This window comes from Terrapene carolina, unplaced genomic scaffold (genome assembly GCF_002925995.2).
Source record: "Terrapene carolina triunguis isolate 2854851 unplaced genomic scaffold, T_m_triunguis-2.0 Scaffold211, whole genome shotgun sequence".
Lineage (NCBI taxonomy): Eukaryota > Metazoa > Chordata > Testudines > Emydidae > Terrapene > Terrapene triunguis.
Window position 1 is genome coordinate 13,637,653 of NW_020664562.1, and position 15,205 is coordinate 13,652,857.

The 15,205-nt window shown below is 52.8% G+C and overlaps 1 long non-coding RNA gene across 1 annotated transcript; it reads right to left on the reverse strand.

Annotated features, from left to right (window-relative positions):
• Nucleotides 1-4,176: 4,176 nt before the first annotated feature.
• LOC113407374 lies at nucleotides 4,177-5,334 on the reverse strand. The gene is made up of 4 exons (XR_003369973.1): nucleotides 5,308-5,334; nucleotides 4,961-5,014; nucleotides 4,442-4,534; nucleotides 4,177-4,259 (listed from the first exon to the last, which is right to left on the reverse strand). It is a non-coding gene; the product is annotated as an uncharacterized LOC113407374 (long non-coding RNA).
• Nucleotides 5,335-15,205: the final 9,871 nt, after the last annotated feature.

Below are 15,205 nucleotides of genomic sequence, written 5' to 3' on the forward strand. Positions count from 1 at the left end.
TCAGGGCCCTCCACATTCCCCTGGTTCTTCCATCCAGCGTCTCCATCTCCATACACCTGCTGCACCCGAGCTCCTGCCCATCCCCTGTGTATTTTCCATCTGTGAAGGATGTGGAAGGTGCCAGGACTGTTTTACAAACACTTCATGTATTAGCTGTGTCAGACCTGCTTCCTGTCCAGCCCCGGCTCCACCCCTTGGCTGCTCCACTCCAGCCCTATGCCCTGCCTGCCTTGAACCCCTGGCTCTTACCCTTGGCTGGCCTCCCGACCGCACCTCCGCTTCTGCCGTCCAGCTCTGCTTTGACCACTAGGCCAGACTCTTGCTTTGACCACGAGGTTGCACCACCTACACCTCGGTGTGGGACACCCAGCCCCAGGAGTGGGGTCTGGGTAAGGGAAGCCTCCCTAAGTGTTAGCTGAGACAGAGGCGTGTGAACAGTTGGGTGGGTTAGATCCCTTTGCTTCTTAGGCTTTGGGCCCCTCTGTTGACATTAAACGAGCTGGCGTTTGGAAAAGGCTGGTGTCTGTTCCTGTATTCACACGCTGGCCTCAGCTCCCGGAGGTGAGCATGGCAGGGCCAGGCCCAGTCCCAGCTGCAGGAGGAATCACCGCTGGGGACTATAGCTATTTCCCTGGTCTGTGACTGGGCGCATGGGGAAATTCCTCCTCAGGGGTGTGAAGGCTTGAGGCCTAAATCTTGGGAACGGAGACATAGAGGAGGCCAAGGTGCAGCTGGCGCTGAGCTGTGACGTCATCCTGGGTGGCGACGCCTTCGTGTCCATCTGCAGGGAGAAGAGCCGTGAAGACCGTCCTGTCCTAGCTGAGAATCATGAACTTCAGAAACACGAAACTCAGGCTGAGGGATTTCCTGGAAATCAGTCCAGACAGCGTGAAGGACTCGACTCCTTATGCCTGGGGAGACTTGCCTAGGCACTTCCTGCGAAAGCTCATGTAAGAAACACCCAAAATAGGAAAATCTATTTTTTCCACCTGCTTTTGAAAAGGAAAACCAGTGGAAATTGCAACTGAAGGCTGGAGGGGCCGGCTTGGAGCATAGGAACCAGAGCCAGGTTATTTATTGACTGATGTTGATGGGGTCAGGGTTGGATTCTGATCTCAGTGATCCCACTGTAAACCAATTTCTATGTCCTCCTGAAAACTAGCTACATGTTGTACGTTCTATCTATCTATTTCCTTGCATACAGAGCTTCCCAATGCTCTGGGCTGGAACGGACTCTTGCCCGGGATGGGGGGTGATGGTTCTTTCCCACTACATGCACCCTGCAGCAGGGGCGCCGGATCTAAACGCCCTGCCCCACCCTCCCCCTCTTCCCCCTACCGTGGGGCGTTGTTTCCTGTCACATTCTGAGCCGCCTTCAGTCCGAACCAGGCCCCTCCCTTCCTGGCCACATCTTCCTGAAACTTAAGACTGTAACTCATTTGTATGTGTCTATATTTACCTGCTTTAACTGTGTAGTTAACTCTTATTTAATAAGAGATAAATAGATAATTTGAGATAGTTTATTACAGGATTGGTTTGAAATACAAACAGTACAGAGCCAACATTCATAACTTCAAGTACAAAAATGATACACACATACAGATAGCATAATTATAACCAGCCAATCATAACCTTCCCAGAGAGCTCACATGACAACCTTTGTACAATATTTGCTGCAAATATATGACAGTGGTTGCAACAGTGATCTATATGGTTACAGACTCTGTCAATAATGTCCCAATGACCAGTTAGATCGGAGTACCCGAGGGGACTGTCTGGGACTCCATGTTAAGGCTGTTACAGTGGCTGAGGAGCTTATACTTGGCACTTGATTGGTAAAATCTAAGCATAGGACTCACAGTCAAATGGATGACTAGTGAACCCCCTCCCCCCCTTTGGGGAGGCTAGCCTGCTTCCTCCCACTCCTTCTGCTCGAGGCCCTGCCCTCCACCCGCTGGAGCCCCAAGAATAAACTGGAAAATGTTGGAAGGGGATTTGGGGTTTTCTAACGTCCCTCCTCCGTTTGTATCATTTTTCAAATCAGTGGGAAATGGGGGCGGGGGGGGGGACCAAAATTGTCCACTTCACACACTTGTTCAGGTGGGAAGAAAATGTGAAAAAAACCCAATTGCAAAATATAAGAATCAATTCCCCCCCCCGCCCCCGTTTTTGAAAATGAAAACCAAATGAAACTTGCAGCGGAGGGATGCAGGGGCCGGCTCAGAGCACAGGAGCCAGGGCGGGGTTATTTATCAACTGACATCAATGGGGTCAGGGCTGGATTCTGATCTCGGTGACTCCACTGCAAATCAATCAATCTTGGTGTCCTTTTGCAATCTACCTACCTGCTGTAAGTTCTTTCTATCTATTCCCATAAATCTAGCTATCTGTCCCCATCCACCCCATCTATCTATCTATCTGTCTATCTATAAGCAGTCAGAATGAGCTCTACCCTGACATCTGGTAGTGAGTTGTGGAAAAGAACTTCAGGGGCTGATCTAGTTTGCATGGGCACACCCACCCTGCTTGCCCAAATGGTCACTTTGGCTACTGTGGGACCCCCAGTCTCTTTGCTATTGGGGCAGGAGTACTAAAGTGTTGTTATCCTGGTTATGTGAATCAAGGACAGTAGAACTGTACTTGACATTTTATGACGGAGGAACTCGCCCTTAACCAAGTAGTACTCGCTAAGCAAGGGACATGGGTTCCAAAGCCCTGTGAATTGAGAGAGTCTGGGGATAGATGTGTGTCTGTGGGTCTCTTCTAGGGCATGAAACAGAATTTTGATCTCTCTCTCTATGGTATAATAGCAGAATTAATTTTGATTCTGTTAGGAGTCTTGTTATGTACTGTAGAGCTGAGATTACTGATTCCTAGGTCTAAGGGTTGGTCCTACTTTGAGCTAGTGGTTCTGAGTGTGCCAGCACTGAGGCTCCCCTACTAACAGCTGAAATCACAGAGAGCTGTGTTAGGTGGAGGGGGAGTCTGAAGACATGTTGGCGAGTGGCTGGTGGAGAGGAGCGGCTAGCAGGACAGTTGGCGGAGAGGAGTGGCTGGCGGTGAACACTGCAGCAGAACCCCATGGAGAGGCGTGGCAATCAGCCGTGGACCTGAGTAGTGGAGCATGTAACGTGCTCCCATACCTCCACCCCCTTCCACTCAGGCTGGGAGGTAAACACTGCAGATGAACTTCTGAACTCTGGAACTGGACTGACCAAGGACAGAAACTGCGGGACGGGTGACTGTTGGGTTGCTGGACTTAAGACCCTGAGGGGAAAAGGACACTTCCAAACTTACTTGGGGGTAGGTCTTTTGCTCATGGTTTGTGTTATGAATCCTGTCTGTGGTGTTTCCCCACACAATGCCACATTATTTCCCTCCTTTATTAAAAGGCTTTTGCTACACTCAGACTCTGTGCTTGCGAGAGGGTTAGTATTGCCCGGGGGGTGGTATGTAATTGTCCCAGGTCACTGGGTGGGGACTGAAGCCGGTTTTGCATTGTGTTATTGAAACGGAACCCCTAGATCCTGAACCCAGCCCTTGTTCCTGCTAATGCTGAAGGGCAGAAGGGTTATCTATCTATCTATCTATCTATCTATCTATCTATCCCCATCTACCCCCCTCTATCTATCTATCTATCCCAATCCACCCCATCTATCTAATCTATCTATCTATCCCCATCGACCCCCTCTATCTATCTATCTATCCCCATCCTTTGCATACAGAGGTTCCCAGTGCTGAGGGCTGGGACAGAGTCTTGCACGGGGTGGGGTGTGATGGTTCTTCCCCACTATCTGTCACCCCGCAGCAGGGGCTCCTGATCTGAAGACCCTGCCCCTCATCCCTCTGCCCTGGGGCATTGGTGCCTGTTGTATTCTAAAACCAAATTAGCCCCACACCCATCTTCCCACCATCCTCCTGATCAGGACAAGGCCCCCCGCTCCGACCTTGACCACCAAACTTGGGCTGATGCCCGCCACAACACCCGCACCCACCAAAGCCAGGACACTCCCTCCAATGTACAGGCCCAACCGCACGGCCTTCTCTTTAAAGCGCTGTCCGTAGGCCGTTAGGAACTTGGACGTCTTCCCGGCCAGCCCCTGCTCCAGCACCTTCAGGGCAGCCTGTTTCTGGGGGTCCTCGCCCCACAGCTGCCCCTGGCAATGCTTCAGCAGCTTCCTGCGTTTCCCCTCCAGCCGTCTCTTCATCTCCTCAGGCTTCACCCTCAGGCAGCAGTTTATATTCTGGTGGCCACGGTCCTGCCCGAAGCGGGGAGAGATGGGCCATTAGGGATGGGTATTAGTGTTACCCAGCCACAGGGGGTGCCGCTGACTCATACACCCGCAGCCCCTCCAACCCACAGCCCCCTGCTATCCCAGCCCTGCTCCCCCGAGCTCTGCCGGTGCCCCTCACTCCCGACTCCCAGCCCCTCTGCGCTCACCAGCTCCTGCACAAATTGTTCATATTCTCTCCTGGCGGCTTCTACTGCTTTGCTGTTTTTCTCCTTTCTCATCGCTGCAAATGCTTCAGCCATCTGTGGGGGGCGAGGGGACAGGGTGGGGGTTGGGATGGGACCATCTCTGAACTAGGAGCCCCCCTCACCACCTTCTCCCCCCATTCTTCCAGGACCCTGCTCCCCGCTTTCACCTCCCCACTGGCCCCCAACCCCCCACATTCCCTCAGAGCCAGGAGGCAGCCCCCCAATGACTCCACAGCTATGGCCACGTTGCTGCCACCCTAGTAGAGAGGGCCAGTTCTCTGGTGCAGCTCCCTGGGGGTCCCTTTACTTCTTGGGAGCTGGAGGTTCCCCATCAGGACAGTTGGGGCAGCTGTTGTGGTGCCCCCCCTCCTGGCCTAGTGCGATTGGCCAATGGGAGGAGGACCTGGGGTGAGGGGTCAATAGAACTAGTGCCCCCCTCCCCTGCAAATCAGAGGGGTTGAGGGAGGGGCAACCTGGTACCTTCACGGGGGAGGAGAAGTCGTAGCGTTGGGTCTTCAAGTATCGGGAGACGTCCTGTGGGGAATAATGCCCGGGGGAACTGAGATCAGGGACAGCTCAGCCCACTCCTTGGCGAGCCCCCCACCCTGCTCCCTCCAGCACAGCGCCCCCTACTGTGTCCCCCTCCCCACTCCCTGCAGCACAGCGCCCCCACTGGTCCCCCTGACCACCCCGTCCTGCATGGCACCCCCTGCTGAGCCCACACCCTGCAGCACGGCACCCATTTCTGAGTCTCCGCTCACCTCGTTGCGGCCCCTTTTGCTGTCTCCCATCCAGGCCCCCCCTTTCAGCAGACCCCACTCTCCCACCTTGATCCTGGCAGCCAGCTGAGCCCCGTCAGCACCTGCCCGGCTCGGTCCGTCCGGACGTGTGTCCCTGCTGAGCGCACCACGCTGGTGACATAGTCACACAGGGACTGCCGGAAATCCTCGTCCATGTCTGCAGGGGGGAAAGGACCCAGGCATCCGGGAGGGATCCAGGTGCCCAGGACAGGACACAAGTTAAATGGGGGATGTAGAGGGCAGGTTTGTGCCACAGTAAATGAGATTCCATCTCTGGGCAACAGCTGCTTAGCTCCCTTCCACACCCCACTGCCAGGGGGAAAATGGGGGAGCAGTGGGGGTGGGGGGTGAGTAACAGGGAGAGGCTGCAGTGTGTGTGGGGTGGGTGACAGGGGACCTATTAAGAGGAGGGAACCAGCTGTGTCCCCCACAGGAGACCAGGACCCCAGCAGTGTCCCCTCATGTCCCCCTCCCTTCCCGCACAGATCCCGTGACCTAGTGACAGCCCCTGTGCATTGGTCAGGGGAGCCCATTCTAAGCCAAGGAGAGTGAGCTGGGCACTGGGATTATGGGGTGGGGGCAGGGCAGAAGGGGAAGATGGGGGCAGGGATGTGGGTAGGGGCAGTGCAGAAGAGGGGAGAGGGAGGCTGGGGGTGTAACCCAGGGGGAAGAGGGGTCTCTTACCACCTGGCGTCCCTGCCCTGCTCTTGGTGAACCCAGTGCCAGGGTGGGGCAGTAGGTAGCACCAGGTCCCTCTTGCCCTCAGGGCTCCCAACACCAGGGGCTGCTCAGAAGAGGCTGCCAGGTCCTGCGGGAGTTAAACCGACATTTGTGACCATCAGCGAGAAATCAGACCCACCATGGAAACGTTCAGCTCCGCCCCACAGCCGGAGTTTGTTGTTTCCATGAACACACGTGGTGCCCGGCTTTGGTCATTACCTGTGTGATGTCTTTGAGATACTCCTGTCCCGCTTCTGCGTCGTAGGCTTCGGAGAGCTGCCAATCTCGCACCAACAGGTCCAGACCCTGCAACAGAGAGCGCAGGAGAAGGGTCACACTGGGGCTGGGAGCACAGAGAGGAGACCAGAGCTGGAGGCTGCTGCCGAACCCAGCCACCGACACCGAGATCCTGGGCATGATGTGAGCGTGGAGGGAGAATAATGGGAGCAGGGACTGGCGGTTTGTTCGGGGTTTGACCAGCGCCTGGCACAATGGGGTTCTGGTCTAGGAAGGGGGGGGGGGGTCTGAGGTGCTCTTGCAATAGAGACATTGAATAATAAGAATCAGGTGGGGGTGATGGAGTGGGGGGTGGAACCAGCATTGGGTTGATGGGAAACGAGGACTCACCTGGATTGGGGGCAGACTGCAGGTCTCTCCGACCTCCTTCGCAACATGAACGAACATCTGCGATGCAGCGAGAGAGAGACAAGGAATTTTTTTTCCATCTTGAACAAAAGATCCCCCCACAGGTGACTCAAGGTGATCCATCAAGATAGGTGGTGCAAAATAAACCCGTGACATAAAGGTCATTGAAACTAAATAAAACCCAAACAACGTTAAGTGAAAACTAATAATTGAAGAGAGAAAATTGATGAAATGAGAGAAAAACATAGTTTCAAATGCTGATAACTCAACACTAGTAATCACACATTATTAGTTATTCTAATCACTAGTTATTATAAAAACAATAACTAAACTCAGAAAAGCCAATTGATGATTGTAGAAAAGCAGTCATTGAAGACACAGAAAGCTAGTCATGGAACTCAGCAAACCAATAACTAGAGTCAGAAAAGAAATAATCAAAGGCAGAAAAGTAGTCATTGAAATCAGAAAACAAGTTACTGAAACCAGAAAAGCAGTGAAAGAAATCAATCAATGAACTAATCATTAATATCTGAAAACCAATGGTCAAAAACAGGAAACCACTAATCATAGTCATCAAAGCTAGAAAACCAGTAATCAAAGTAAGCTATTGGGAAACAGAGTCTGAAAATCAACAATAATAAAAAATAGCATTTGAAGTCAAGAAAACCAATAGTCAAAGAGTCTAAACCAGAAATAGAAGTCAGAAAACCAGATCTAGAAGCCAAGAAAACCAAAAGTCAAAGACAGAAAACCAGGAATCAATATCAGAATACCAATTACTGAATGCAGAAGCCCTCAGTAATCAACGCCAGAAAAGTACTAATTGAAATCAGAAAACCAATAGCCCAAACAGAAAACCAGTAATTGAAGTATGAAAACCAGATCAAGGTCACAAAACCTAGTCAAAATTAGACAATGAATAGTCAAAGGCAGAAAACCAATAGTGAAAAGGAGCAATAAGTGAATAGCAGAACTGAAAAAAAATATTTAAACACCCTAAATTTATAAAGAAAACGAAAAGCTGATAATCAGTAGAGAGACCATAATAAATGAAGCTGAAAAAACATACAGTGAAATCTTGTAATTAATACATAAGAGCAGAAAACCAATAACGAACAGCCCTGAAATGAAGAACAAAATCTGATATGGTAGATATGTAAAGTGATCATTAGAGCCACAAAACTGACAAGCCTGGACCAAAACACGATAAACAAGAACTGAAAACCAAAGACGGAAAACTGAAGATTGAAACCTGAGAAACAATGATAGCTCCCTAAAAATGTGAAGACAGACACCCAAGAGATACTAAAATTTGGCTGTTCTTTGAAAATGGAAATTTGCATGAAAAGATTCTGAATGGAAAACTTTTATTTTCCATTTCTCCACACTGTCACTATGAAATAATCTGACAGCTAATGGTGGGTACTAAATAACCAACAGCTGGCAGCCAATAGTGACTAACAAGTAACCAATAATTGGCAGCTATTAATGAAGATAAAATTACCAATTATAGAAGTTAATTGGCCAAGTGAAGTAAAAGGCTTAACACACAACTCAATGGCATTTCTCTTTGTCTGTCTGTATCGTGATAACTTTTTGAGACCACATATGATCATAGGATCTTTGTGTCCCTGTCCACCGGGCAGCACCAGAGCGAGAAGACGGATTTCAAGAAGTCATGGCGGAGATTGGTAGATTCCCAGGCCAGGAGGGACCAAGGCTGAGCTCCTGGATAACGCAGGCCAGAGAATTGCACCCAGTTAATTCCTGTTTGAACGAGAGCAGATCTCTTAGAAACACATCTCACCTCGATGGAGAATCCACCGCACTCCTTGGTTCATTGTTCCCATGGTTAATTCCCCTCCCTGGTAAACACGGATATCTTTTTTCCAGGCTGAATGTGTCCAGCTTCAACTTCCAACCATGTGGTCACGTTAGAGCTTTCTCTGCTAGCCTGAAGAGCCCATTATTAAATATTTGATCCCCGTGTAGGTGCTTCTAGACTGGAGTCAAGTCACCCCGGGAGGTGGGAGCTTCTCTTTGCAAAGCTAAATAGCTTGAGCTCCTGAGGTCTATCACTCCAGGCCACGTTTTGTAATCCTTTAACCATTCGCGTGGCCCCCCTCTGCCCCCTCTCCAATATATTCACATCCTTCTTGAACTGCACTGGAACTGGACACAGGACCCCAGCAGCGGTCGCACCAGTGCCAAATCCAGAGGTAAACTGACCTCTGCTTCTACACGCAATTCCCCTGTTTGGGCATCCTTAGCGCCTTTGGCCACACTGTCGCACGGGGGCTCACTTCCAGCTGATTATCCCTCATGGCCCCCTGCACTCTGTCAGCGTCTCTGCGTTCCTGGAGAGACACCCACCCCCCCACCCCTCCGCCGGGCTGGGAGCATGGCCGACGCTCTTTGGCCGTATCACAGCACGTGCTGTTGGCTTGTGCCCAGCCTACCCTAGCGCTGGGGCTGTTGGTGACACTGGGCTGTTCTCTGCTGCCTACAGCCTGGCAGATGCCGTGTGCGAGGGGTTAATCACTGGCAGTGCCACGCCCGGCAGGGGCACAAGCCTCTGAGAGGAGTTTGATCTCAGTCAGACTCGCTGCCGAGGGCAGCTGGGGAGACACAGGGGCTGCTGGAGCCCGAGTCCGGGAGGCACCGAGCTCGGCCTTAGGAAAGGCCACGTTCAGGGCCTAACAAGGAAACAGCTTCCTTCCCATCATGCAGTGAGTTGGGTGCTGACTGGCCGAGCTTTCCTCCAGCTGGCGTGAGAGCAAATTCACCCTCTTACCCCCACAGAGCCCTGGGCATTGGGTGGGGGAAACTGAGGCACAGAAAAGGGAAAGAACATGCCCTGGCCTCACCCTACTCCCCCAGCGCTGGGCTCTGGTCCCGGAGCACCAAAGTCTCCTCTTTTTCTGCTGGAGACTCCCCAGTTTCCCACCCTGGGATCCCTCCCAGCCACCGATGTGCCCCAAAGGGGACCGGCTCTATCTGTCCTACCATCAGTGATGTCTCCTGAGCAAGCACCAGGGCCGGCCCAATTCGTTTTTTCATCCTAAGTGGACTCCCCCCGTCAAGATAGAAAATGGGAATTTTGTTTCCCTGCCTCTTTGGACATAATCTATCAGGATTTCATCCACTGAAAAGTTGCCAGATTCACAGGGCAGTTGGCGTTTTCCTGCAATCCCCAGCTGCTGGAGGCATGGGATTCCTGCGCTGTGATAAGGCAAAGCAGTGCGCATCACAGGCACAAACTAACCCACGGAAAGAGCTAGCTCCCTCAATGTTCACCCCCCCAATAAAAAAGAGGGGTTCTATATATTTGCTTGCTGGTCTTTGGAGCCCCTTTTCCAGCTTCTCCCTCCAGTGGCAAGGGCTGGAAAAGCGGCTCCAAAGACCGGCAAGCAAATATATAGAACCCCTCTTTTGTGTGTTTGTGTGTGGGGGGGTGAACATCTGAGGGGCCGGCTCTCCTTCCATAGATTAGCTTGTGCCTGTAAATGTCCCGATCGTGGCTAACGCAAGACAAGCCACTGTTCTGGGGGATTCCACGTGCCCAAGGGTTTGCCCTGGTTTTAGCTGGTTGAACTGGTCAGAGTTTGACAGTGTTTCAAATCACGCCATGAGCCAGACCCAGCATTGGGGGTAGATTAGCCGCTGTCTGAGCCTATCTTTCTGCTGGACAGAGGGCAAGGTCCGAACTGCCCCTGTCCCACACCCTCACCCCCAGCTGCTGGGAATTTCCACCCCACAGAGAGCCAAGACTTATCATGTGACTTGGCAATGCCCTAGCACAGTTAGGGGGGGTGAAACATGGGGAACAAGCAGGGACGATCCTGCCCCATGGGTGGGGAATAGACTGCGGGGGACAATCCTGCAACCTGGGAGAACAGAGCAGAGGGGACGATCCTGCCCCTTGGTGGGGGGGGGATAGAGTGGGGGGGGACAATCCTGCTCCTTGGGGGGGATGGGCTAGATTGGGGCAAACACCCTCCACGCGCCCTCCCCCCTCCGCCCCCTGCTCTTACCCGGCCAAATCTTCGCTTCTCTCTGTCCAGGCAAAATTTTTTGTTTCTGAGAAACAAAAGCGTAACTCCCTGTGTCTTATCCTCCCAGCAGCCCAGCTGGCGGGGGTTTGAAGGTGGGTGGGGCGGCCCTGCTCTCACATTGGTAGTGCGAGGGGGTGGGAGGCAGTGGGCGTGTGGGAGGGGAGCACAGAGAGGCTTGGAGAGGTGGGGCCAGGCTGGAAAAGCAAGTGACAGAGACTGGAGGGTGCAGAGAATCTTCATTCCCCAGATCCCCCCACGGGCTCTTCGGAGCAGCGGGGTCTGGAAGTGCACGTGCTTTAAAGGGCACTGAAAGTGTCAGGAACTGTGACCAACTTGGGGGGAAGAGGGAGGGGGACAGTTTGGCCAGAGATACACCCCCTTGTGAATTTCTGGATGTTACCACTGTCTCTCCGTCCAGAAATGACATCCCAACTGCCTCTTCTCAGAAACGAGGCATTTCTTAGAACTGAAAACAAAAACCCTTAGCAAATATTCAACTCTTTCCACTGCTGGGTAATGGTCACCTGGGGCTGAGATGCAGTCACCTCTGGGGTGGGACAGCTGAGGAACAGCAGCACAGCAACACTACATGGGGATGGCTCGCCCAGCGCTGAGATGCAGCTGTCTCTAGGGTGGCTTCTTCAGATAATGTGATCTTATGAATGGGTCCTTTTGTCTTTGGAACTCACTGCCACATGAGCCCTGCTATGTATCCTGGAGCTCTTTGCTGAGGCTTTTTACTCCTGTTTGATGGTCTCCTGTCTGGTATTTCCCAGGTTTTGGTTCTTTACATTAAGGGTGAACCACTCAATAAGACTCATAGGCGTTAAGGTCAGGAGGTCATCTAGTCTGACCTCCTGTACATTGAAGTCCACAGAACCTCACCACCCACTGCTGTAATAGACCCGTAACCTCTGGCTGAGTTACTGAAGTCCTCCAGTCGTGGTTTAAGGACTTCAAGTTACAGAGAATCCACCATTGACACTAGTTTAAACCTGCAAGTGACCTGTGCCGCGTGCTGCAGAGGAAGGCGACCCCTCCCCTCGGGTCTCTGCCAGTCTGACCTGGGGGAAATTCCTTCCTAGTCCCAAATATGGCGATCAGTTAGACCCTGAGCTTGTGGGGGAGACCCACCAGCCAGACTCTTGAGAAAGAATTCTCTGTAGTAACTCAGAGCCCTCCCCATCTCGTGTCCCATCACCGCCCGCTGGAGATTTTTGCTGCTAGCAGTTGCAGATCAGCTACATGCCATCATAGGCAGTCTCGTCATACCATCCCCTCCATAAACGTATCAAGCTCAGTCTTGAAGCCAGTTAGGTTTTTTGCCCTCACTGCTCCTCTTAGAAGGCTGTTCCAGAACAAACTAACTTCTGCCTGAGTCTGTAGTGGGCCTCACACAACAGCTATCAGAGGGGGGGGCAAGCTGGCCTCAGTCCACCTCAATGTGGTGCTAACTCTGAACCCTACTAATGGCAAGCCACTTCTCAACACCCCACATCTTCACTTTGGATCTCAGGCTGGGAGGCAGGAAGGCAGTGATCAGACAATGAAAAGTTACACAGCCAGCTGTGAATGCTGTTGGGTTTTCTCAGAGTGCAGCACGGCCGTGACACCCTCCACTCTGCATTGGATTTGTTTCCTGTCTGACGCGGGTGGAAATCGAAAGAAACATGGGAATGGCTCTTTCTGGGAAAGAAAAGATTTAGCAGATTTTATCTGCTGTCTAGGCATGCAGCCAGCATGAAGCCACCCAAAAAGCACTGAGTTGCAGCTGATGCTGGGGTGGGACAGCTGGGTAACAGCTGCAGAGTCACACTGAAGTTCTCAGTGGGGACCTTGCTGTCACCAAAGGCTGTTCCAGGGGAGCTTTTACTGCCATTGGCCATGATACACTGACACTCTGGAACCCTGTATCTCTCAGTAGCACACAGTATTCACCCCTGTGATATGATTATGAGATGTTTTGTATTATGCATGCCTTGTGAGGTGGTATGTAAAATGTCTGGATCTGTTGAACATTAATAACCTGTTGGATTGGATGTGCTGTCATTGTATGGGAAGTTATGCTCTATGTGTGTTTCTGAAATATATTGTGAGGTTGGGAGATGCCCACAGCCAGCTTTACAGTAGAAACAAAGGAGGGCCAGAAAGGTGTTGATGGCTCATCAGGAAGAATCCACTCTCTGAGAGACTCCTTGGAGAGGGCACTTAGTCAGTAGGATACTGCCTGACCAATGGGACTGCCTGACCCCCATGACACAGCAAAGATCTTTCTAGCAACTGAAAGAAAGTATAAAAGAGGGACAGAGACATCATAGAATATCAGGGTTGGAAGAGACCTCAGGAGGTCATTTAGTCCAACCCCCTGCTCAAAGCAGGACCAATCCCCAACTAAATCATCCCAGCCAGGGCTTTGTCAAGCCGGGCCTTAAAAACCTCTAAGGATGGAGATTCCACCACCTCCCTAGGTAACCCATTCCAGTGCTTCACCACCCTCCTAGTGAAATAGTGTTCCCTAATATCCGAGCCTGGACTCTGTGACTGCATTAGTCGCCAACAGGGGAGTGTGGCAGGAGAGGACACAGAACATGTCTACAAATAACTTTTTCTGGACTGCTGAGGTGCGGGGAGAGGCCAGATTCCATCTGGTGCTTTAGAACTCTGAGGACGCTCTGGGATCGGGAGCGAAGTCTCTGGCGCCTCGGGAGGTGCAGGTTTGGAGACATGTGGCTCCTACCTAGTCCAAAGTAACCTGCTGTGCTCCCCCACAAGAGCCATATTAACAGGCAACACTGCCTCTCTCTTTCCTTGGCCAGATGGATCGTGTCCTTTTTCTGGTGGCTAGTCCGGAAAAGGAGGACAAGAGCTCACTACTGCTACCACCTGAGGGAGTTGCTGGGTTGAGATCAACTGGTAGAAGGAGGCAATAGCCCCAGAATCTGGGACTTCAAGCCCCTAGAGTGACCTCTTACCTTTATAGACCCCTCCCCCCATCATACACAGCTATGTTAAAGGTTAGCGTGATAGTAAAGAGACCCCTTTTCAACCTTCACCACACAAGAGAGAGCCTGCAGCATTTGTCATTAACTATTTATTTCTCCTCTCCTGGCTCCCAAACTGCTTCTCCTCCCTACTGCCGCCAGCCACCTTCGAGTTCTCCCTTTTCTCTCCCCGGCTCTGCTCACTTGATTGCAGCAGCTCAGCGGATGGTCCAGCTTTACTCTTTCCCTTCCACTCTTCTTCACTTCTTTGGGTGGCTGCATTTGCCATTGAGCAGGCTGATGGAAATACCTGAGTGCTCTCTCTAGGCCAGGGGTCTCAAACACGCGGCCTGCGGGGCTATTTCTCCGGGCCAGAGCCCAATGCCGTCCTGCACCCCAACCCCCTGCTTGCACCCCAACCCTCTGCCACACCTCGCACTCCCTCCTGCACCCCACACACCAACCCCCTGCCCTGAGCCTCCTGCCTGCACCCCAACCCTCTGCCATACCTCACACTCCCTCCTGCACCCCACACCCCAACCCCCTGCCATGAGCCTCCTGCCTGCACCCAAACTCCCTGCCCTCAGCCTCCTGCCACATCCTTCCTGCACCCCAACTTCCTATCCTGAGCCCCCTTCTGCATCCCCCACCCCTTCTGCACCCCAACCTCCTGCCCTGAGCCCCCTGTCTGAACCCCAACCCTCTGCCACACACCACACTCCCTCCTGCACCCCAACCCCCTGCCCAGAGCCCCCTACTGCACCCCCTGCCTCACCCCTCCAACTCCCTGCCCTGAGCCCCCTGCACCTCAACTCCCGCCCTGAGCCCCTGCCACACCCCTCCTGCCCCCTCTGGGGGCAGGGCTGGGGGCAGCGAGGGGGGGTGTCAGTGATGCGGCCATTGGGCCAATGAACTAGTCCTCGTGCGGCCCTTGGGGTCATCCGAGTTTGAGACCCCTGGTCTAGGCTCACAGGCCCAGCAGCTAAAGCCAAGCCCCCTCAGCGATCAGCTGTCCCAACCAGGCTGCGGGGCCGGCTCCAGGCACCAGCGGAGGAAGCACATGCCTGGGGCGGCATTCCGTCCATTCTTGGGGCAGCACAGGCCAGGCGACTTTTTTGTTTTTTGCACTTCGGCAGTTCGGGTGGTGGCAGTCCGAGCGGCGGCAGTCCGAGCGTTGTTGTTGGTTTTTTTTCTGCTTCGGCAGTTCGGGTGGTGGCAGTCCGAGTGGTTGTAGGGGTTTTTTTGGTTTTCTTTTTGCTCGCTTTGGCAGTCCGAGCGTTGTTGTTGGTTTTTTTGCTTGGGGCGGCAAAAATGGTAGAGCCGGGGCTGCTGGGCTGAGGTCGCTCAAGTGGTCAGCCCCTCAACGCAGTGTATCAGGGGTGGCTCAGGCCTGGGCGGGGCCCAAGCACCCCACAAACAACCAAACTTCCAGGGCGGGCCCTGGCCTGGGTGGAACCCTGGCAGCCAGCAAACAGACAGACTTGACAGGGCTGGCTCTAGTCTGGGCGGGGCCCCGGTGGCCAG